Source organism: Lonchura striata, chromosome 1A (assembly GCF_050655825.1).
Source record: "Lonchura striata isolate lonStrDom1 chromosome 1A, ASM5065582v1, whole genome shotgun sequence".
Taxonomy (NCBI): Eukaryota; Metazoa; Chordata; class Aves; order Passeriformes; family Estrildidae; genus Lonchura; species Lonchura striata.
In genome coordinates this window covers 54,459,887-54,485,498 of record NC_140741.1, presented here as the reverse complement: position 1 = coordinate 54,485,498, position 25,612 = coordinate 54,459,887, and the positions used below count along the sequence as shown (strand labels likewise).

Sequence of the window (25,612 nt, the reverse complement as noted above, 5' to 3'; positions counted from 1 at the left end):
AAGTCTTTCCTTTTACCTTTCTGCTCTCTCACTATTAATAGATAACTCCCAGCTGCTATTTCATTTTTCTTCTGTCATGAAAGCTGTAACTACATGATTAAAATGGCATGCAGCTCTAAAACTACTATCAATTACACTAATTAAGGTCAAATAGAATTGAACAGCACTCTTTGTGGAAAACAATGAAAGTAATATAAACCTCTATTAATTTATTTTACATCATATATACATATGACAGTTTCTACACCTATTAATATTAATTTTCTTTAGGTAGTCTCTTCTATTGACTTCTCTAGAATGCATTTTGCTCTTTTCCATCTGAGAAAAAAACAACCAGATGGAAATTTTTGTTTTTCTTTTAACTGTGTAAGTAGAAATTACCTCTTTTTTTTAGAAAAAAAATTTTTTTTTGGGTTTTGTTTGGGTAAAGAAAGATCATTACAAATTTTCAACATTTGCCATCAATGCAGCTTCAAGGAGGATAACAAGTCAAGGAGGACTTGACAAACCTGTAAGAAATATGTTCTAACTATGTCTAAAATCTAGTTTTACAGTGGCAAATGCATGTTTCCTCTCAATACTGTCTGTCTAAAAGACACACTGTAGGAAATTACATTTAGTGGAAAATAATATATATATCTATATTCTAAGAGACATTTTGAAGGGAATGAATGTTCTAACTAATAATGCAGATGAATAATGAATAATCATGCAGATTATTTTCATTTTGAATGAGACAGAAGCTGCTGAAATTTGGCGAAAAGAATTAAAAAAAAAAAAAACCAAACACCAAAAAGCAATCTGACTTTAAATATTTCACATTATTTATTAAAAAATGATGGCATTTTCATCTCCTTACTGAGAGAAGCCACAATATCTCTCCTCATCTACATGCAGTCATCATTGAGTAAACAGTCATTCTGCTTAACTAGCAGGGGACTGCAAGGAAGATATTTTTCATTTTAAAGGATACTCAGAACTGGAACATATTTCCTCTCTTGGTATCAGCAGTGCTCAGTCCTGACCATCACAGTGAATTGCTGTTCTTCTGCATGTCTGTGAGTAGGGTTCTTGAAGGCAGCTGAAAGAAATTATTCATCATGAAAAGTTACTGTGCACAAAAAAATATCATCCTTCAACACAATAATCTTGATGAACAGTTCTTTAAATACAAAGCATGGCTAGTTCCAAGCACAAAACAGTGTCTCACAGTGGAAAATAATACCAAGTAGGACTCCCTTCTTTTTAAGCTTTTGAAGCACAATCATTGCCTCTTTATGAGTGTTTCTAACTAGTGCTTCAAGGTGGTGAATAATCCATCAGAAAGAGAATGAGGGTGAGGGGTTTAAAAGAGCTGCTTGAAAGAATGAAGGATCATAGGCAGCAGCAATGACTCATTTTAACACAAAATGCTCTGTGGTTAAATTATTCAGACTAGATGGGTGTTATAATTAAAAGTAGTTACCATTCCTCCCTGATAACATCCCAAAGAGCTTTTCTTAATTAACCGGATCATTTCATTAACATATTTTTAGTGATTAAAAATTTAGAGATATCTTCCTTTAAATTTCTTCTAAATGACCCCAAATTAACCTATAGAGACATTTCACTCATAAGAGATGTTTTTGTACACAGTGGAAGTTCCAAATGATATTTTGACACAGCCCCAAAGGCATAACTAAATTTAAACAAATAAAAGCTGCTGTTTTACAGTTTAAATCTGCTGGGGATTCAGCCTCACCTAACTTGAAGGCAATAACTAACATTTAGTTATTGGTTATGTGTTACCTACCACATTGAGAAAAAGCTACATAAAAAGGTTGAGAATTTTTACACTAGTATAGTAGTGTATTTTATACTAGTTATATAGATTTAGAAGCAGACCTTAATTTGGTAGACCTTCTTTCTAACTATTTTTCACCAGCATCTTACTCTGTTGTACACTGGCGCAGCTTCACCTTGAGTCCTGTGTACAGTTTTGGGTACCTCAGTGCAAAGAAGATGTTAAGGAATTAGAGAACTTCTAAAGAACTATGGAGATGGCAAAGGGTCTAAAAGGAAAGCCACATGAGGAGTGTCTGAGGTCACTTGGTCTGTTCAGCCTGGAGGAGTCTGAGGGAAGACTTTATAACAGACTAAACTTACTTGTGAGGAGAAGAGGGGCAGGCACTGATGTCTTCTCTGTGGTGCTCAGTGACAGGACCTGAGGGAATGGCCTGAAGTTGTGTTTAGGTTGGATATTAGAAAAAGGTTCTTACCCCAGAGGGTGTATGGGCATGGGAACAGGGTCCCCAGGGAAGTGGTCACAGAACCAACCCTGACAGAGTTTGAGCATCTGGAGAATTCTCTCAGGCATATGGTATGATTCTTATGGCTACTCTATACATGGCCAGGTGTTGGACATTATTGATCAGGATATTATATGATTCCATGATTCTCATGTAGTACTTCCTAGTTTTGAGGTTGGACTAGATGACCCACTGTGGTCCTTTCCAAGCTTACTCATTTGAGATCCCTTTAGTCTGTAATTATCTGATTCTTATCTATTCAGGAACTGTCTAGGTAATGTAGTCTTAAAATGATTTTTATGTAAAATGTGATTTTAAAAATGCAAACTTTAATCACAGCTTAGGGATCACAGGGCAACAGAAATAATGATTGATAAAAAGATCTTAAGCATTGAAGTTGATCAAAGCTCTTGATCTTGGAGTTCTGAAATATGAAGTAAGTAAATATTTCAACCAGCTCACAAAACAGACGTAGAACTTACCTTCAATTTTTGATGAATCCACAAAGGACATTTTATTTCATTTATCGAGTTCAGTTAATGTTAATGATTTCAAGCCAATTTGAATACATAAAGGGAAAAAACTCTCAAACATCCATCTTGTCAATAAGAATACTGATAAGTAATGTGAAAATTAACTTTTTTTTCTATAAGAGATATCATTTATATCAACTTTGAAAGTTCATAAAAGTCATGGTTTTGATTGGTTTATGATAGGATTGCTTTTTTGAATTTTTTTCTCCCAGAGGGCTTATTTTGGGCTGTGCATATCTAACAGTAGCAAGCAAATTGACAGGGAAACTCTATCACAAGTTTCATTTGTATGCACAGAGATAATGTACAGTATATTTAAAGGTTGATGTTGGACTTAGACAATTTACAGATTTTGTTCCTACTTTTTGCCACAGGGCTGAATTACAGCCACACCGCAAATTTGATTGTGCAGAGAGAGCGTGTGGGAGGAAAGTCATGTAGCTAGGGGCTCGGAGTGCACCTTACTGAGACAAAAGAGAAATAAAATGAACAAAATACAAATAAAACATAAAATTGGTAAAAACTAACAAAAATACATATAGGATGGGAAGAGGACACAGAAGTGACAGATAATCTGTACTAAAGCAAGAGATTACTTGTTTAAAATAATATTTCTTGATATGTTACTCTTTTAAACCTTTAATGGAAATGAAGAAATGATGGCAAGATAATAAAAGATTCATCTAAACAAAAATTAAGATAAAATGATTAAAGGAAACAATTTTATTAAAGGAAACCAAACTGGGTTCATCAATTCAAGACACAGAAAGCAAAAATAGGTATGAAGATTAATATTAAGTCAAAGAAAGGTTGCAAAGGTCATACAGATTATTAATTTCAGAAAGGAAAATATAAAATAGGATTCAAACTTTATTAAGCAGATTCAAAGCAGATGAAGTGGAATATATGAGTCATTAACTTCAATAAGAAAACTCAGAATAGATAATATTTATATAATTTTGTAACTTAAAGTAAGGCAGAAAATAATCAAAAAAAGGGACTAATTATTAACTGAATCCAAAGCAAGGTTATATCATAAGGTATACTTTAAAATAAATTTTGGAAATTTTTTAGATTAAAACAAGACTAATGTGGAAAACACAAGTCTATGTTTTGGTTTAGCAGTGGTGAGGGGGTAAGCCTCTCCCCATGAAATCAGCACAGTCAAACAGTGGCCTTTTTTGACATCATTTCAAGCAACTCTTCAGTCACGTACTTTAAACAGGAAGAAAACTTGTCATTGTGACATAGTTATCATGTCCTCAAAAAGCAGAAGATTCACTAACCTAGCAATATAGAGGACTGAAAAAAAATGTTTATGTCTAAGAAAGGTATACTTTACAGAGTTTATTTGCTTAGCATGGCCAGGTTTGGGTAGCGGTGGAGGGGAGGTGCAGGGATGGTAAGAAGTTGCCAGAAGCTTCCTCCATGTCATGCAGAGCCTCAGTGGCTCCAAGATGGACCTGCTGCTGGCCAAGGCTGGGGCAATCAACAATGATGGGAATGTGATAACATATTTAGGAAGACAAAAAAAAGTTATTACTCAGATATAATTGATATAATTGTGGCCAGAGAAAAGCAGGGTGAGAATATGTGAGAGGACCAGCTCTGCAGACACCAAGGTCAGCGAAGAAGAAGGGGGAGGAGGTGCTCCAGGTGTTAGAGCTGATATTCCCCTGTGGTCCATGCTGCCATGGGGAAGCAGCTGTTACCCTGAAGCCCATGGAGGTCCATGTAGGGGCAGAGATCCAGCTGCAGCCCATGGAGGACACCCACGCCAGAGCAGCTGAATGCATGAATGGAGGCTCTGAAACCCACGCTGGAACAGGCTTCTGTCAGGGAGACCAGTGGCAGACCTGTGGAGGGAGGAGCCCGCACTGGAGCAGGTTTCCTGGTAGGACTTGTGACGCCATGGGTAATAACACATTGCAGCAGCTTGTGAAGAGCTTGGGATGAGCTTACACTGGGGAAGTCTATGTCTCCCACAGGAGAAATCCCATGCTGAAGCAGTGGAAGGTCTCCTCTGCCTGAGCAGTGGCAAAAACAACCTGTGATGAATTAACCAAAACCCCCATTCCACATCTCCTTATGCTGCTGGGAGAGGAGGTAGAGCCCAAGAATGAGGAACAGGTCAGGGGAAAGTGTTTTTAAGATTTATTTTACTTCTCATTACTCTGTTCTGGTTTTGTTAGTGATAAATTAATTTAATATCCCCGAGCTGAGTCTGTTTTGCCCATGACAGCAATTAGTGAGTGATCTCTCCCTGTCCTTACCTTGACCCATGAGCCATTTGTTATATTTTTTCTCCCCTGTCAATTTGTGGAGGGGAGTAATAGAATGGCCTTGTTGGGTGCCTGGCATCCAGACAGGATCAATTCACTAGACACAAACAAAAAAAAAAAAATCTACTTCCTGAAATTAATTACAAGCAAGAGAAACACAATAGAATTAATATAGAAGCAGTAGATTATATAATTTCATATAACCAAAGAAGGGTTACAAATTTGCAAATGCAGTGCTAGTGTACACATATAATGCCTTGATGTGACTTTCAGAAATAACCAATGAGAGAAAAAAACTTAGAGCAAAGGTCTAGTATAGGATGAAACTCCTACGTTTTCATGTTGGTATTCCTCAGATTTTTCTTTTGAGACTAAATTATTGAAAGAAATTGACGTTATTATGATGTCATTATATTGATTCATTTATGCAGAATGAATAAACAAACACTCTGCTCTAGCTATCCTAATGTCTAATTCAGAAAAAAAACCAAACTTGTTTCACTAAATTAAATCTATTAAAATCTCAGCCTCACAACTGAAGAGCAAACACATTATAGAGAAGTCCCACCTCAGAGAGCACTTGTACTTTCACAGTCCTGATGATGAAAATAGCCATATACTTTTGGTTTTCCTTTCTTGGTGTATTTTAGGTAGTATTGAGACAATAAAACATAATATTGATTACCATTCTTCCTGTGCTTCATATACAAGTGCAAGATCCATATGCAATTTATGCTCACACTCCACAGTATTACAATAACTGGGAACATTTTACTTCAGAGTTTAGTTTTTTAAGTACACACCAAAAGGGAAAACGAGTAAAACTCAGGTTCTTTGCAAAGCTGGTTTCTGGGTTTTTGTAAATTGCTGTTTAGCCTGAATACCTTGGATGAGGAGGGTGCAGGTATGCTCTCTCCAGTGTTTACCCTTCACTTCTCAGAAAGGAGAGTTCAGCTACACTGGCCTCTATCTTTCAGATACCCTTGGCCATCTCAAAAAATATGAAACATAATTCAGAACAACTCTTGTATTTATAACTATACAACTATAGTTTCCCAAAGATACCTAGTTTAAAGCAAAATGAACTTATTTCTAGGCTCCAATGTTTGTATTGATTAGCTCTGCATAGTTATAAAGTGAGATAAGATACCTAACCACATGTAGATACCTGAACTTGTGAGTGTTAATTTAAAACTGAATCCCATATATAGGAGAGATTTACCATTTTAAATCATGCAGACAGATGTAAACCAAGAAAGATTTAATCTAGCAGGTTAATTGAACTTCCCTCCCCAAAATTCAACTATTTTGTGCAGAATGGTTTGACCAGCTTTAATTACTAAAACTGTTCTAAAACCTAAGATGTTATCACTTTAATAGACTGCACTTAATAAAGTAGTGGTTAATATTGTATCTTGTATATACTTTTCAATCTACAGGAAACTGTATGTGTGCTTTACTGAATAATAATTCAAATTGCATCTCAGTGTTGAAACATTCAAAACATTATCTGTGATGACAGGTAATTATGATTTTGTCAAAAAGTCATAGAATTGTAGAATGTTTGGGATTGGAAAGGATTTCAAAGATCACCTAGCCATGGGAAGGGACAACTTTGATCACATTAATCAAACTAATCAAGCTGACTTTGAATACTTCCAATGACTGGGCATCCACAGCATCTCAGGGTAATGTGCTTCAGTGTCTCACCATAATCATAGTAAAGAATTCTTCCTCATATGCAATTTAAGTCTACCATAATTTAGTTCTAAATTATTTTTCTTCTTCTATCATTACTACTGTACCCTGGAATTAGTTTTATTGAGCAGCATTGAATACTTGTGTTAGTATTTTTTCTTATTTTCTTTTACTACCTTCAGAAACTCTACTTTAAAAATATGCCTAAATGCATCTTATGAAATGCTTCAAACACCATATATAACTTTGTATATTAATATGAATATAACAGCAATTCACTATAATTTTTCTCCCCAGTCACCAGCAGAGACCTCTGAGAGCAAGCTGTCTTTATCACTTCTGTTTCTCAAACCAATGTCAGGATGAAGATACTCTTCAGGACTAAATTACTTCATATGTCAATGTCCTCAAGGTCTTCATCTTATATTTAGTATTCCCTTACAATCAACACTGAAGATTAATACCTTGCTTAAAAATTTTTTTTTCCTGTATTTTGAGTATGCTTATTTTAATAATGTAATGACTGTATTAGATATTGTTATACATGCTTTTGGAAATAACCTTTTCTGCGTATAAATAACAAAAATGTAGTTATTTGTCAGTTCAAATTAATCTTAACATTTAACACATCAGAAAGGTTGTTTGGTCAGTCAGCACAACACTGTACCTCAATCACTCACCTCTGCGTTTTTAGTGTGACATGGTTTTGTACACTGTCATGCTAGCTGCAGAAACAAGCTCTTCATTTCATACTGGCTCAAAATTTCCTGGTAAAACACCAAACACTGACATATTTATTCTGAATAACTTCCTCTTTAATAAGCTTTCAACTGAACAGCTGGAAAAGTTGTCATGTGAGGATGAAACTCAGGCGCAAGTTGAATCTCTGTGAAGGAGGAATGGTTGTACAGCTTTTTTTACATTGTTATGTCATATGATGCATTTATGACATAATTTATGTTTTTTCTAGGTCGTCATTAATATCCAGTACCTTTAGTATCCCTTGCAAATTGGTATTTGGAATGCCCAACACTGGAAAACTTCAAGAGGTGGATGACTGTATCATATTTTGCAGTGATCATGAGAGGTGTTCTCAAATACCAGCATTTCTGACATGGATCTACAAAAATTTGCCTTTGTCTGCAGATTTAAATAGAGTTACCCTCACTACAGTACTGCCTGAAAATTCTTCTCCAAAATAGTCAACTATCTTACAGGTCAAGAGGTTGAAGTGAACATTAGTGTTCAAGCCATGATTTTCAATAAGTTCTACTCATTCTTTTACCCCTGTGACCCTTAATTTGGGTAAACTATATTGCACAACAATCACAGCTTCCAGCTGTGCTTTTGATCTTTCTATTTGGGGTTACACTCACAGATAATGTTATCAAATCGGAAACTTAAATTTAAAAATATCTATGAAATTTTTATTTTATAACTCAGGTTCTATTCCTGTGTATGAAGTCATTATGAGTTTCTTATCTACTGTTTGCCCTTACCAAACAGTATTTTAACTTTGAAACCTTAAATACCTTATCTAGGAATCAATAATGAAGTAGTTAATTATCAAAATATAATAGACTAATATTCACAAGATCTCCAAAGCAATTATTGAAATTAGGTGCTAAATGGGTGGTTTTAAAAATTATCCTATTTTATATAGAAAATTTGTGCAACTATGTTCTTATCAGTTTTGTTGTAAAATTTTTTTCCCAGAGATTCAATAGTTCTGAGATACAAAAATTGTTCAGAGTTTTTATATGAATACCATCCCCCTCTGGAATCATATTTGCAAAATGTTTCTCTGAAAGTACTAGTTAGAGAAAAATTGTAGCCATTTAACAAGGAGATGCTTGTGACCACCTTGTGACCAGCTGAAGTATTGTAGAGATGAGATCATCAGAGAAGTAGAAAATATTTCCACATTTCAGCAGTTTTTTTCCTGAAAATTTTCTATTCAGTGTAAAAATTCAGTCTTCACATTCATGTTTTCTTATTGAGAATTCTGCAAATTCTTGGCCCAGGTAGCTTTATTACGTCATTCTAATCCATATAAAATTGCTTGGTTTTGTTTTTTTTTTTTTTTTAAAGTGTATTAAAATAGACCCTCACACAGTAGACCCAAAATAACAGCTGACTTATGCTGACATCGAACATCACCTCCACGTACACACACAGAGAAAAGTTGAAAGTCTTTTTTCCTGACACTTTTCACAGTTTAGTTTATGGAATGAACATGTAATTTTGTGACATAAATGTATTTTGACATTCTCTGATGAAAGACCAGCATTTCTGCTGCAACAATACTCTGACGAGTAGTGTGCTGTTACAGTTGGCTGTATTCACCACTCACTCTGGGATTGTAATTTGTACTGAATCATCTGCTCTGACATAACTGAGTTCAGGCTCATGTCGTGCACTGGACAGCTTGCCTTACCTTCATAGAAGTCTAAACTATCTCCAGTGGCCTTAATCCTCCTATCAGATCACCTTTTCTCTTTAGACCCTTTTAATCTACTTATCTTCTGCTGCTCACCTCAACCTAGTCAATGTTGATGTGAGCTACGTTGCCAAATATGATCTTGTCCTCTGGACTTTCACATCTGAGAGTTGTGCTTTTTCCATTGTGTAAAATGCAGAGGGAGTGGGTATGGTGCCTCTAAGCCATGAATCTTGGCCTTGCTGCCTTGTTAACAAGTTACTGCCCATTAGCTGATCCATCACAGCCATTCACACATGTACTTCTGCCCCACACTACTTAAGAGTTCATCTCTTTTTCATTAAGATGGAAATTACATCAATCAGTTCTGTTTTTACTACAACTCTGTAAGCTCCTGTGCACTAATTTATAATTATATGTGCAAAGGGTCTTAGTCAATGATAAATTTTAGGAAACTCAGAATTCCTTACTCCTCTCTGAGGGATCAGTGATTCCACTCAAGAAGTGCCATCAAAGACTGCATAGAGACAGGTAGCTAGGCCAAACAATTTCCTTTGAAATGGCTATCCCATGGGCAAACTGTTTCCTTGTTAAATTATGCATTGCTTCAGTAAAGCTTCATTTTAATTTACTGGGTTTCATTGATGAAGAAAATGCTTTCGCAACTATTCTTGATAATCATTTCAGCTGTGAGTGAACCCCTTGAAAAGAGCTAGACATTGTTATTTACCTTGTTTTTCTGTACTTTATCAATTTCACAAGGCACACATGGTTATTAAATGTCTGTGGTTGATCCATACATAATATCTCAGCATTTTAAAACTTAGAAATAAAGACATCTATTAGATTTTAGTAACATAAATGAGCATTCTTGATGAGTTTAGGTATAAAGCAGGGTAAAATAGATAATTACTTAGAGAGGAAACCTATTAACCTATGTTTCCTTTAAGTAAATAAGCATTTCCTTTTCTATCAATAAAACCTTTTATACTCTTTAAATAGAATCTCTTAAAGGTTATGCTGGGTTTGATGGCCTATAAATTAAAGCATGAAAAACATATGGATCTTAATGGAGATTCTTTCAAAACTCTAAAACTAAAGATTTCACTGTTAAATTTTCTTATTCTTAACTTAGCAAATTTTACCTCAATATTTGGGTTAATTAGTGCATATCTATTATGCTTGTTTGGGGATTTAAAAAAAATTCCTAGAGAGATAGAAAGTCATCTCTGCTAAAAAATGAAAAAAAAAAAAAAATTACCATGATTTTCAAGTTGAACATTGCTAAAAAAGAATGACCATGCAAACAGAGCTGCCATCTTGTGGATAAAAATCTCCTAAGAGCTGGTAGCTTGTGTTGCCTGAATGCAGGAGGAAAAAAAAATGTTTATAATAGTCATCAGGTCTACTTGACTTGGCATTCATCTCATGTACAGGATTATGAGAGCTGTAATTTTGAGCTTAAACAATCAATCTCTAAAAACACATCACCTGACTGAGTTCTAATTTCCCAAAAAATCTTTAAACCTAGCCCTTCCAATATTAATAATGTATAGGTTAAGCAACAGTGAAGAATTGCTTGTGTTTTTCAATTAGAGCTTGGTGCAGAACTATGTTTTGTAATATAAATAATTGGTTTAACCATTAAACTGATGTGACAGAAATAATTGTCAAGCAATTAAATGAAATAATGATTTCAGCTCATGGGAAATATATATTAATAAACCCGAGTTTCACTTTGCTCGAGGACTAAAATATCCCCTCTAGTTAGGTTCTTCAACATTATTCATACATTGATTAATATTAGTTTATAGAAAGAGAAACAGATAATTGAAAATCATGAGTCACTTCTCTTTCATTTCCTGTTCTTTTCTTCTTTCTTTTTCCATGTGATTTGAAGCTGAAACTACAAAATGCCAAGAAATAACACTGCCAACAGCACCTTTATTGTCTGTGCCTGGTCGGAGAGTTGACAAGCCAATCTTTTCAGATATGGAACTCATGGCACAGTGATAGGAGTGTATGATTTCCGTGTTCCTGGATTTCACACATAGTCTGCTTTGAGCTCTTGTAACCTATGTTAATTTCATTGGAGAGATTTTTCTTTTAAAGAAATGGCCTTACAGCTTTTTTTTTTTTCCTGAAGAGACTTATTATTGCATATTTGAAGGGTGTAATTTAAATAGTATAAAATCTTTTCATTATTTGTATTTTGAAATGGTTATAACCCATGTGTGACAGCATATGGAAGAGTGCTAAATGCTGTGTGACTTGATTAGAATCATGGAACTGCTCTGTTATCTACAACTGTTAATTTTGTTTAGGCTGGATCTCCAAATTCTTCCATGGTTTTAAAAATACGGATAATAGATAATTTTTGAAGCAAGAAGCATGGAAAAAAATTATAATTTATTAACAAATTCAGAAGTAGTTCAATTTCAAGACATTCATTAATCATATATTACTGTAGAAAAAATTACTTTTTTTTGTAAAGATATGTCAAATTTTACAGGTCATCTACTAAAAAGTATTCCCAAGTAATATTCCAAATTAGCATTGTTACTACACTTTCTAAGTAAATTATCTAAGTTACTGCTTAGCTCATAAAACATATGTTCTCAGTTATCACTGGAGAATAACAAACTTCATGAACACTGAGAACTTTGTAAAAGTAGGCACTCTCCCATTAAAGATAGTCTAGCAGGTAATCTGAGTGGTACACTCTTTAAAGGTATAAAGTGAACTCTACATAAATATAAAAAATGCATAGAACTTTGATTCATCATTTTAAGATTAACTAGATATGGGAAATCCAGGTATTTTTCATGCTGAATCAACCATTGTAATGAAATTTTGGCAACAATGTGTCAGTTTGGTCTAGACTATATGTAGCATTAAATATTCAGGAGAATATAACTTTTACGAATTATACATTTAAGCATACTTTATCTCATCAATAGTTCTTTTCCTTATGACTCATGATACTACATCTTACCTTTATCATTAATCATACAAAAGCAAAGCTGACAATCCCATTGTCCAAATTAGTCTTTTCTGAGTTGAAATTCAGTTTTGTCACTTTGCATAGCAATGAATCTTTTTTATAGATATTTCCATCTGAACTACCATGTTTTCTGAGCAGAAATAAGTGAACAAAGGCTTTCATTTTGGACTAAAGAATGTTTTGACTAATAGGTTAACCTCTAGATCCCCACACAAAATTGGTGTTATTAAGTCCCCAGAATTTAATCTCCTGAGTCTCTAAAACTTTGTGAAAGAACCACAGAAAATGACAGAGCTCTTTATCAAATTTATTCCCGAAATTTTACCTTATATATCTTTTAGATTAAGTTAAATTGTGTTTGATTATATTTAATTTCTCCTGAGATTTTTTTTTAGCTTGGTGTAGTTAGTTCTTTGGTCTTGTTTTTTCCCCCCAGAGAACAAACTGAGCAACAATATTTTTTTTTTTTTTGAGGGATAGCAGACCATAAATAGTCTCATGTGTTATATTATTTATTGTAAATACATTTGGGATCCAGTTCCTATCCATTTCAGGAAAGTATTAGTTCCCAAAGTTTTAAAAAGGTTGACATAGAACAAAAGATACAAATGCAACATGTGATAGATCAGGGTTTTTTTTTTTTTTCATTTTTCTATAGAGTAAAAGGAAACTTTGGCCACTTAAAGGTGAGAGATCAAAATATTCATTTATGGAAAAAGCAATTATTTAAGCACTGATTTGGACTAATTTTAAAGTTCTCATAATTTATGATATTGCCTGTAACATAGCTAAATACTCAGTGCCACTATATTTAGGACATCATACATTTGGCAATGTGTTTCATGTGTCATTTACTACAGAATATCTGGGCTGCTACTTAGCATTCAAGGGATAACTCTGTATGTACATTTGTGCATCCCTATACTTTTTCTGTTACTTTTAAATACCTAAAAAGACACAAGAATCAATCTAACATAGCAGTAGTGAAATATTCTTGAGTTTACACCCTTTTTTCAACATGTGCCTTTATTAATCTCATGCCTTAAGAGGATGCAATGCAAAACCATTAAAAATATGAGTTCTCCAGGTGCTGCATGCATTAACCTTTCTTTTAATACCTCCTCTGTACAATATTTTGATGATTACTGTCATTTAGCAAACAGATGATGAAAATGCAGTTACCTGAGGGTCTTGTTTAATAATTTAGGCAAATTAGTTATTAGCATTTATTTAATTGCTACATTCAATAGCTAAGCCAAAACAAGCACCTGGCCCCCAAAGCAGAAGCTTCTTCTACAATCTCATTTCCTTCAAGAGAAAAAAATTAAAAAGAAAAGAGGGAGAAAAAAAAAAACCAAACAAAAGCCAACAAAAAAGGTAAAAAAAAAAAAAAAGGAAGAAAGAGAATAAATGAAAGGTGAAAAAAAAAAAAAAAAAAAAAGGAGAAAGAAACAGGAAGACCAGAAAGCCCCCACCTGTGTGTATGTATGCAATGATGAGAGAGACACCTTTCAGTGGGCAGCTTAGGGTTAAGGGCCGGTCCAGGTGAGAGAAGCCAATGAGCGCCCGCCCGGGGCTGTGCCTGACATCATCCCGCCGGGGAGCGCCCAGCCCGGCCGGGGCAGCGCCGCCGCCGCCCAGCCCCGCCGCGATGGATGCTTACAGCTCCTCCGCCAAAGCCAATTATCTCGCTGTTGTGTGAGGCCCAGGGATCGCTCCGGCTGCCTGCTCGCACACGGCGCTGCTGCATCCAGCCGAAGCAATTGTTTTCACCGTGTCTGGTAAGAGTCTGGTCTTGCCTTCTCTTTCAGAATAAAGGTGATGCGCCTAACCTGGGAGGGGAATTGCTTTCGTAGTTCAGAGGCTTATATGCCTATAATATGTAAAAAGCAGATTTTTACTGGCAAAAAGGAGATCCTTTAGAAAGGGAATGGTTTTAAAGGAAAAAGAAGTCTGTGTCTGGCAAACTCTACTTTGCAATATAAATAGCCTGCATGTTTGTGCTGCTCTTCAGGTGAACTAAAGAGTTATTAGGCTGACAAGAACATTGTGCAGATCAGTCATTTAATACTTGTATTTTTCCTTTATTTTCTTTCAACACCTGTGTTTTTCCTTTGAAATATAGCTTTTGCTGATGAACAGAAAACCGGGGAGATTTAGGAAGAGGGAATTTAATGTTGTAACAGGTTTAAAAATGCTCCGGAATACTTTTGCAGATATCAGTCAAAATCTGTGAAGAATATTACCAAGATGTTAAAGTTTCCAGTTCTGGAATTAGTTATAGTTACTTTGTTCTGCTAATTTCTGTAATCTAAAGTGATAAGAAACTGAATCAAAGACAAGTGTTCAATATACAACATGCTGGTAGCAAAACGCTCAATAGAGTTTTTTGTTTATATGTTTTTCCTGTTTATGCTCTGTAGCTCATCTTAAAAAACATATCATTCTGTAGCTACATAAGGGTATATATACAAGTGTTTATATCTTTTGCACTGGTGGCAGGTCTGTGGCTTGCACAGAGAGAGGAGGGAGAGGGGAAGGATTCTGTCTGTGTAACTTCTTAGTTTTGCAACAGAATAAGTACATTTTAAAGCTTCTGAACCAATGTGGATTTAAGAGATTAGAAGTGACACTGACATTGACAAATCAGATTCAATACAGAATTTAATTGACTGAAGGAGTTCAGGGGCTACTGTATGAAGAATCCAATAACCAGTTTAACTAGTCAAATAGTGTACCTAATAGGAAATAATAAATAGCAGGTTCCAGTTAATTTAAAACTTGATGACAGTTACTTTATAGTGATTAGAATTCACTAGGTCACTTAAGAACTATCTTTATTTCAGTAATCCATGATTATGATCCATGATTATACAATCCATGATTCTACAATACAAAGTTTAAAATAATTACATATGTAGTAAGTATTACAACTGCTTGCAAAATTGAGATATACTGTCATTCAACTTAGCTATGACTATCTCTGCTCTAGTCAATGTTAGAAGAATAGTTATTTTCATCTCAAACACCACTCAAGACAGTAGGGCTTCTCAGCTGTATTATACTTTTGTGCTCTTTACTAGTTCAGGCCTGTCTGTGCTGGTCCTGGTATTTACCATTGTTAATTCAGCTCCGGATAATAATGTGATAAACAATCCCAGGCTTTTATTAAATGACATACCTCTAATATGGATGGCATTAAAAGAACATATTTTTTTAAGGTGAAACCTTTATTATTCTTTCTTGTCTTTTTACTAGCAAATTTTCTAGGTGAGATGACCATGGCCTATAAGGGAGAGAAGTATTTAACATTTTACTACTCTACCCTTGCTTAGGTCATTATTAAACTTGAATTTATCTTATGCTAGTCTTGCAACTATTCTTTTAATATTTTTTTAATTTAAATAAAAAGTGTTTTCACCTGTTCCTCAGTTACATACCTGCCTATAGGTCCATATCATTTATCAATGCATTACTAAGCTTCATGTCAGATCTCCCAATGTTTCTGTTCCTATGCGGTTTAGCAAAATTAAAAAATAAACAAAGTATCAGTAAAGTGTGATGCATATAGCATTGATGTAAGGCTGATTTGTTACACGCTCACAAAGCTCACTATCCAAAGCATTCAAAGACTGTTTTTAATAAGTGTGTTCTTTTATGTACCAATGCACATTGTTTTATTAGACAGTAATCATGGAACTAAGCAAGCCAAGGAAACTTAATGATATGATAATCCAAACCGATAGCAATCAGCTTCTTATAGGAAATGAGACCTTCTTCTTTAGCTTAACCTTTCAAAAGGAAGAAAAATAATTTTTGGTACACCATTTTATGGAAAAAAAAAAAAGAGTTTTTTTTCTTCTTTTCAATTGGAAACTAAATTTATCAGAAAAAAATGTAGAAAAAATTTTTTTAAATAAAAAAGTGTTGTGATTTTTTTCCTTAAAATAATAAAGGTAATTGTGATAATGCTAGCCTAAGGACTGCCTAGCAGAATGAGCATTGCTTTGGAAAAGAGTCCCTCTAGTCTTCTACTTGGGTTTACTCCCTAAAGACCATATTGCGTCAATGGCCTGCTGTATTAAAAGAAGAATTAGCATGAGGTTGCTTGATTGTATGCATAGGCCATTTTGTTTGTCTGATTCTCTGTGAATGAGTCAACTTGAACATTTTGACAATGACATCAGGTAATAGCCCTTAGAATGAAAATTTGAGTCATTCCTCCTACACAAGATACTCTCTTCTCTTGTCAGGTAATTTTGAGAAAAATTGACAAAAGGAAAGGAATTTTTGGGGGTTTTTTTTAGCAAAAATTCAATGCATTTAGTATTTCTTAGAGATAATAAAGGTGCCAGCTAAGCAGAAATACAACAATAACATCAATTTCTCAAAAAGTATCCATACCTCTAGTAGTAAAAATACAAATTGAAAAGAATCCTTCTCCCTCTATAATTGGGAAAGGAATATTAGCCCTAGAAAAATACAAATTATAGTAGTGTTGCAATAGCATGTTCTTTTTATATCCATTTTCAATAAGTACAGGAGACAGAGGAGTTCTTTCATACTCCAAGCTTTGGTCCATGGGTTAGATTTTTGGTCTAAGATTACAAGGACACTCCTCTAGGATCTTCCAAATTATAAAAACTGTCTTAACTGCAGCTTGTGCTGCAGACATCCTCCTTGTTCATCAGTGAGTTCCTTTATGTAAGTGTGCCAGATGAGACCTGAAAGTCTTGTTCCATTAGATTTTTATCCTTATATTCCACTACCCAAGGTAAAAAAAAAAAAAAAAAATCTTTTCCATTTAGGTAGTGATGAGATTTTTTTTTTTCTTTTTGATTTTTCTCTTACTAAATTCAAAAGCAACAGAGATCACAGAGACTATTTCTAAAGAGGGAAAAGTAAGATGTAGATCTGCATCTATTCCTCCAAGTCATTGTTTTCCTTTGGAAAGAAATCCAGATGGACAGATGTGGAGAACACAGCTTGGATATCCTCCAATAGGACACCTGTCTGGATGATGGAAGGAACAGTAATGTACATCACACGTTTGTCACACAGTGAAGACACAACTTTTTCCTTTTCTTTTTTTTTTGAATCTTAAATGAAGTACAGTGGATGCCCTGATACCTAATAAAGACTATGCTAAGAGATTTTGATGGTCAAGGACTTACAACTCAGATTTTAAAGTAATTTTGCAACTTTAGTCTAGACCTTTTGCCTAATATAGCATGGTGCTTTTTGTTTCCATAATTTGTGTATTTCCACACAAGTGTGACATTGTGAATGCATTGAGTTAATCCTACATGGTTTACTTATAACAGTTTTGGCTAATTTTATCCAGGAAGTTTCCTCTTCTAACTGTGAAGAGAAAGAGGCATCTCCAAAAACAAATTTCTCTCATCATTAAGATATTTATTTCAGGTAGATGAGCTGAATCACTCTGGAGGGGAAAATTTACTTCATATAGACAACTTACTCAAATACTTTCAATTATGTGTCAAACTTTCTGACTTTTAAATATTTTCTAATTGAGGTCTCCTAGATTTGAGTAGCATTCAATCCCACAAGTAACATAAACAATAAATGAACAAACAAATAATTATTCTTCTTATTTGTGGCACATAAGAGTCACAGTTACTAGATGGACTCTAGACTTCATCTCTGCAGTGGCAGGGGTGTTGACCAGAGCACTTGGTGCAAAGTTTTGAAGTTCTACAGGTATTTGCAAGAAATGTAACGATTTGGGAAATGCACATCTATGGCTAGCAATAGGGGGAGCATGTTCTACCTCTTACATTCATTTAAGAATTGTCTCCCATGCTTAGAACTTATAATTCCTCTCCCTGATCATTTTCTTACCCACTGTCTGAATATTTGGAGACTGTAGCTATTTCTCACATGCACTGCACATTTTTGAAGTATTACAAGTTGGTTAATTTCTTTTTCCCCATACTAAAAGACAGAGATAGCATGTGGCTGCTCTGGCAGATGTCGACAGAGGTGGCTGCCTTCACAAGAGCATCTCTTGGAAAGGATGGATAGCTCCATGAACCACCAGATGCCCAGACAACCAGGTGTTGTGTAGTAGCCTGACCCAGAGGAATAAGGGAGACTCTCTGTATAAGGTTCCAACTGCTGTTTATTCTCTGAAGGGTAGGAGGGTCCAGGGATAGCAGGGTAAGGCAGCAACTTGAAGGGTGTCAGTGACAGAGAGCCCCGAACAGTGGAGGATCCAGGGTATGTAACAGGGGCAGGGTAGGCAGGGCATGGAAACCGGGGAACCAATGGGAGAGAGGACAAGAGGAGGTGTGAGGATGGAGTGATGGGATGGGATGACGACCAATGGGAACATAGGGGGGAGTGACATATAACGGGAACCAGTGGCGAAACATAGAACAGTGAACTTTCTAGAACATGGGAATGGACCACAGTTGATTGGCACCACAATTTCACATAAAGAACAGTGATCCATGGGAAAAGGTTTCAAATCTTCATCATAACTTAACAAATCTATCTTCCCAAGTCATTCCTGCCCCTCCCTCTTTCATGCGGCCTACTACAATAGCATACAAGTTTTTTCTGCTAAAAATCTTCAGTTCCCTGTACTAGCATTAAGACTCCTCAGACATTCACAGTATTGAGCATGTCACTTGTCTAGCTTAATTTTTGGCAACAACATCAGATGTCTAGAATCTATAATTTCAGAACAAATGGTCATGAGTTTATCCTTTCAGTTGTGAGTCCATCCTTTTGGTTCTGCTTCAAAGCAGGGGTAAACAGAAGATGAGGAGTACTTTCAAGAAAGAAAACAATGTAAAACAGCTTCTCTCTTCCTATTCCCTTAAAGTTTAACAATTTAACAAAATAACGTGGTCAAAATTTCAAATATTCAGAAGTGTGTTTCCTGAATGAAACATAATCTATTACAATCTATCCTCATAGAATAATATTACGTTATCACTTGCAAATGAGAAGTGCAGCTTTCATAGTTGCCAAGCTGTACTTATCCAAGTCTGATGGTCCCCATTAATTTTTAACAATTGTCCTGTCACCAGTCCAGTGAGCTGTAGAAAATACTGTGGAGATATCACATTCCTTGATGATTGCAGTTAGTGCTGCTGCCCCTCTGAATCAGCATGAAATGTAGATGCTTTGATGACTGAATCTGCAATCTGGGATTTGATCATGCTATTTATAGTATTGCTAATGGTCTGTAGCACTGACAAGGGGTGTGTTGAAGACATTCTCTCAGTAACTCTTGTTTTCTGTTATAAGGCAGAACAGACATCTCGATCTCATATTTCAGTAACTAGACAGAAAATAACAGCACAAAGAGGTCATGATTTTCAGTGGTGGAAGATTTTAATAGGCTTAGGTTTCTTTTTGTGTGTGGTTGTTTTTTTTTAATATCTGTGGATGTTTTTTGGTCTAGGAAAAAGTAGGATTTTATTTTGATCTAGTTTCTAGGAGGTCAATTTCAGTCACATGGTAAACTGAAAGAAGGCTTAGCAACATCTCAAGAAAGTAAAGTTTAACTTAACAAAACCAGCTGTACATGGGTTTAAAAATTGCCATGAATTACTGTATTAGCAAAATGCAGTTTTCCATTTTTATCAAAATACTTTAGAAACACTGCATCACTTCTGAAAAAGAATGGTTTACTTCCAAGTCCTCACTTTGTTTACAAAGCCACTTCCTAGAATATATAGTATCTAGTTTGTTTTAGTTTTGAACATGAAAAAACCCATTATGCACTATAAAAAATATCTGAGAATAATCCATCTCAAGTTAATAACATTAGACTAGGAGATTGCCTGATTTTTACCCATCTCTGAAAGTATGTCTGAATATTTTCATAGCTCCAAAAGTATCAAGAACACTATTTAATGCCACAGTTCTCATGGTTGCTGAAACCAATGTGTAAAGAACATTAGGAATTACAGCATCTTGCTTTGTTATTTCAGCTTTTAATTCTCATAGAACCATGGGGAGGAAAAAACCAGCAACAGCTAAGTACATTAATGATCCCTGGAAAGAGTGCTTGATTTCCTATGGGTTTGTGTCCCTTAATTAATTAACTACTTAAGTGATTTATACTAAGATTTCCTTTTATCTCTCTGTACGCTTGTAAAAATTAAACCATTCTTCTCCCTGCAGGGCAAACAAGTACTGAGTCGTGCCAACTTGATAGAAACGAACACCATCACTAGCATACCAGGAGAGCTGCTTTCAGCCTTTTGGTTTTCCTCAACACAGAGCACAGGGAGTAAGAGATGGGTTAATCTGAACTGCTTTAATTGGCACTGCAGAATTGTCCCCCAGATGTCTAAGTTTGGTGTCTACTGCTATGTTTAAAAGTTCTTCTGTGGGGAAATAGTAGGCCTATTTTCTCAAAAAAACAGTAGGTTTTTTAAATGTATGGACATTAAAACTGTGTTACTAAAGCTCTGGCCACTTTTACCACTTGAGGATATCACAGGAAAATGGACTTGCCTTCTTCCACAAAGGTGCTGGGAAGCAGCTGGAAATTTGCGGATTTTACAACAGTGATGTAGGATGAACCATAGAAGCATTACATTTCATTGACACTATATTATGTGGACACAGCCTGCAACGTATGTCCAGAAGCATGCTAAACATTTCATCTGTACTCTAGAATATCTTTTGAATTTTTACCGTTAGCCCTTCCCATGTACTAATTTAGCTTGTGGGACTGTGATTTAGTAAGACATTGAAGTAGGCTATCTATCAAATCCTCTACTACAAGTTCTCAGAAGTAATAGTAATTAACTGAAATCATTCCAGAACAATAAAACTTATGAAGGCTGTGGGTATCTGAAAAGATTAACTTCTTTGTTTGGTTTAGCCAAAAATTTCTAAAAGTTTAAGTTTTCATTCCCAGATGGGTAATCATTTCTCCCTAATATCTGATAGAGACCTTTAAGTTGCTTCTAAGTTAGAAGTAGAGAACATAATAAACAGACCAAAGTCCTCATAAAGCTTGTTAACTTCCTTCCCTGTGACAGACATAGAAAGGAGGGATCTGTTTCTTGCACACCTGGAGTGAATTTCCTTCTGAGCCTTCCAGTGTTTCACCCTTGTACTGCAGTAGGTTCTCAGAGCTCCAGGAGAGCTACACTAAAAGAAATAGCTACGGTGACTTTGCTAAGAGTTTCAGAAATTCAAGAGTCACAAAAAATTGTGACAGACAACTGTATCATCATTTATATGAACAGCCATACTTAATCACACAGATAAGAGAAGCTAATTGACTAGGTTCCACATGCTCCATTTCTCCAGATGGATTCAGAGACTAAAAATCCATGCATTTGTACTGGAATCAATCCTCTTCTTGGCACAGCCTTACTTATTTTCATTTATTTGGTTCACTAGAATGCTTAATTTTGGTAGTTTCTTTTTTTTTGTTTTTTTTTTTTTACTAAGCATTCCATGAATGAATAATTTTTTCTTTTTTTTGGTCATATATAATATGCTGTATAGTATGTCCCAGGGACAGTATGCTTTTAAAGTTAATCTTTTAAGCAGCTGTGTTCTTTTACTCAAATAAGATGACAGGAATATTAAAATTAAATCAAATGTTAAACACCTGAGTTCTAGACAAACTTCAGTCTGAAGGAGCTGAAACCATTTGCATTTATGGAATCATATTATAAACACTCACCAGCAGACACAAACTTTCACCCAGGCAGTTGAATTTGGGATACTGTGCAGTCACACAAATGCATGAATATAGGTATGCTGGTTATGTACAAAGTCAAGTAGCTTTACAGCTGTAGTACTGTGATTAATGACAAATTCTGGATTATTTTTGAATTTTATCCAGGGGCTGCTTAGTACAAAACATCCAGACAATTCAGAGTTGGCTGCAGAACCAAGGCAATTAGGTTCCAAAGAACATACTGCATAACAGATGCATTCCCTGGTGTGCAGCATAGGCTTTGTGTGCACATCATGGCTATGTCCTCTGCCCACTTTGGGGTGAGAGACCTCTGCATCCTTCATTCTCCACTGGAGGAAAGACTGTGTTCCACTGTGTACTACAATCGTTTTTTGGATCTGGATAACTGGGAGCTATGACAGTGATGCAAAAGACAGACTGTCCCACAGGTAGTGTTTGTAGAGACTCTGATCTGGATCTGTGTTCAGCACACAGCCTTCCTTAATAATCACTCAGACAATTAACTGATTTAGACAGGGCGTCTAAGATAGGCAAGCATTACTGCCCACTAACCACCTGTGTTTTATATGGTCTAACACTTAAATTTTCTGACTAAAATAGATTGCCTGATTTTGACCTTATGCACTATAAGAAATACCACTCAGAGAGTGTACTACTCTTCTGCATTTTTCAGTGTTTTAATGTCACTTTTAAAGTCCTTGCTTAAATCACAAATATACTTTTAGTAGTTTATTTGGCGTAAGTTCTCCTACATTAGTCTGCCTTCTTCGCATGTAGGTCTACTTTCCTACTCTTTAAATCTCAAAATTAATGAATAAATTTATTCTATGAAGAACAGAATAAACTAAGACTATTTGAAGATATCTGATTTAGTGTCTTTCCCTGAGTAAAGATTTGTGGTTACACTAGTCAGACTGGGACAGGGAAAAGCCTTTGGCACACATTAGGAATGACCATTAGTTCTCATGCATTTCCTTAAGCGACTATTGTCAGAGAAAAACCTGTAAGTTCTAGCTAAGTGTAAAGATGTCCTAAAATATATTGGTCTCTTCAGAGAGAAATTGGCTGGGGATATACTAATGGGAATGCTTTCTAAAGTGGTCATATTTCTCTGTAGTCAGGTTTTTAGGTACAAACAAATTGGTACTGGGTTATGAGGGAAAAAAAAAACCTCTTTGCCTCACCTGATTTCACCTTTTTTAAAGTTATAGACTACAAAAAACAGCATCCTCTTTTTGCAATATGAAACTACTTTTGCCCTCTGACTAATGCTTCTTTGGCCAAACTCAATGTATGTATTTCCTTAATATCTATATCTTTGCACTGCTGTGGGCAAAATTGGTCAGTATAGAATCTCAGATTCTTGAGAATTATAGAGCTAAAATGTTTAAATTCCCTGTTGATTTCCTGTACAGGTTTTGTATTGACTAAAAGTTTATTTCCAGCCTAAAAAACCTATTACATCCTGCATAAAAAGAAGTGTGATAGGTAGGTCAAGGGATGTTATTTTCCCTCTCTGCTCTTATGAGAATCCCAACTGTAGTGCTACATCCAGCTCCGGGGTGTGCAGAACAAGGAAAGATATGGACCTGTTAGAATGGGTACAGAAGAGAGTCACAAAGATGATTGAAGGACTGGAGTTCCTCTTCTATGAAGAGAGGCTGGGAGAGCTGGGCTTGTTCAGCCTGGAGAAAGTAAGACTTTGGGGAAAACTCATTGCAGCCTTCCAGTACATAAAGAGAGCTTATGAGAAGGATAGCAAGAATTTTATGCAAGGCCTGTAGTGATGAAGCATGGGGCAACATTTGTAAATGGAGAGAGAATAGATTTAGACTGAACATAAGGAAGTTCTTTACATTAAGTAAAACACTGGAAGAGACTGATCAAAGCCCAAGCCAATTTGGCCCTGAATGCTTTTAGGACTGTGGAGTATCCAGAACTTCTCTGGGCAATCTGATTTGATTGAGCAATGTCTCTTCCTATGATAGGAGGTTTGGACTAAGTGGCCTTTAAATGGTCTTTTCAACCCAAACCATTGTGTGTGTTCATAAATCTACTGAGAGTCCACTGGATTAAGGGCATAAACTGAAATGAAGAGCTTTAAAGTCACATATTTTAGTGAGCCACCACCAACGCATGTGTAAGTGTTTTTTGGTTTTTTTCAGGCTTTTTAAAAATAATTGTCTGTTTCACTCATTTCGCAGTATTAACAAAATGTTGCAAGATATTGATTACAAAATGATGATTAGAATGTTTACCCACTGCATTAGCAGGAAATGCTATGAGGGGATCCTCAGCCACCAGTAAGGCCATGCCTGAAATACTGTGTCCAGCTCAAGTATGAGAGACAACATACGGGACAGAGTCCAATGAGGAGCCACAAGGGTGATCAATGGAATGGAACATCTCTCCTGTGAGGAAAGACTGAAGAGCTGGGACTGTTCAGCCTGGGAAAGAGAAGGCTTGGGGGGATCTCATCTATATATGTAAGTACCAGAAGGAAAGGTATAAAGAGAACAGAGAAAAGTTCTGTTTTTCAGTGATGTCCAGTGACAGGACCAGAGGCAATGGCCATAAATCAAAACGTGGGAGGTTCCCTTTGAACATCAGGAGACCCTTTTATTGTGAGACTGAGCACTGGTACATGTTCCAGTGCATTTGTGAATCTCCCTTCTTGGAGATATTCAAATCCCATCTGGACATGATCCTGAGCAACCAGTTTCAAATGGCTCTGCATAAACAGGGTGGTTGAACATCTGTGTATCTCTTCCAACCTGAATTCTTATGTGATTTTGTGATCCTTAATCTTCTAAGGACCCATTAGTACCACTGTTACTTTTTGCTTGGGCCAAACAAACTAAAAATAAAAATTATTGAGCGTGAAGAATTGAAATGGGACCAGACAACCCAGTGTGATGGGTCCAACCTTACCCATTCTGTCATTCTGTAATACTTTAGACTGGTAGAATTTCAGGCCAGTGTCTGTCAAAGCTACACTGCTTCAAGCTCTATGGTTTGCCTCCTGCAGTTTTATAAAGCACATTGATTTTGTGGGCTTAAATATTAGGATCTAATAATGGCTAGATGAATCAATATCAGCATGCAATAGGTGATCCCCTTTCCCTGGCTGTTTAGAACAGAGGAATGACCAACACATCTGGTGTTTCATTCCTGGCATGGGTTTTCCTGTGTCTAGGTTTCATCAGGGGATGCAATCATATACAGCCTGGAAGTGCTACTCATTACTTACAGTCAATATAATTTTAGGTTCACTGATACAGAACTGAACATTCTTCTCATGATCAGCAGTCACTCAGAGCCAAGAAACTTGACAGACATTTGCTTCATTTAGTACTTGTGCTCTAAGCATCACTGTGAGAGCCAAACTTTTGTCTTGCACACTGACTACAAATATACCAACTCTTCTTAAATTCATGGTTCACCTACCTTTTTCTCAATTTCTTCACATTTGCCAAAACTTTGTGGTTTTCTTCATGATTAAAAAATCCATTAACATGCAGAAAATAATAAAAAAGAAAAGGACAATGATAGGTAAATATAGCTTAGTTTCTTTAAAACAATTTAATTTAAGCGTTAATGAGACTATAACATCATATAGACTATTGTATGTTTTATAATGTAGAGATATTATGACTATAAAGTT

General features: G+C 35.6%; 1 protein-coding gene and 1 long non-coding RNA gene across 6 annotated transcripts in view; one reads left to right on the top strand and one right to left on the bottom strand.

Annotated features, from left to right (window-relative positions):
• Positions 1-25,612, top strand: part of MGAT4C (MGAT4 family member C) — a 321,254-nt gene that overhangs the window by 179,047 nt on the left and 116,595 nt on the right. Inside the window, exon 1 of one of the 5 annotated variants that reach the window (XM_085570194.1) lies at positions 13,863-14,026. The exons of the other annotated variants lie outside the window; for them this stretch is intronic. The gene's annotated coding sequence lies outside the window, so the exon portion shown is untranslated. Of the gene's footprint in view, positions 1-13,862; positions 14,027-25,612 lie in introns of those variants that run through there. 5 annotated transcript variants of the gene reach the window in all.
• Positions 803-14,001, bottom strand: LOC146763484 (uncharacterized). Its single transcript, XR_014952298.1, has 2 exons — positions 13,721-14,001; positions 803-7,568 (listed from the first exon to the last, which is right to left on the bottom strand). It is a non-coding gene; the product is annotated as an uncharacterized LOC146763484 (long non-coding RNA).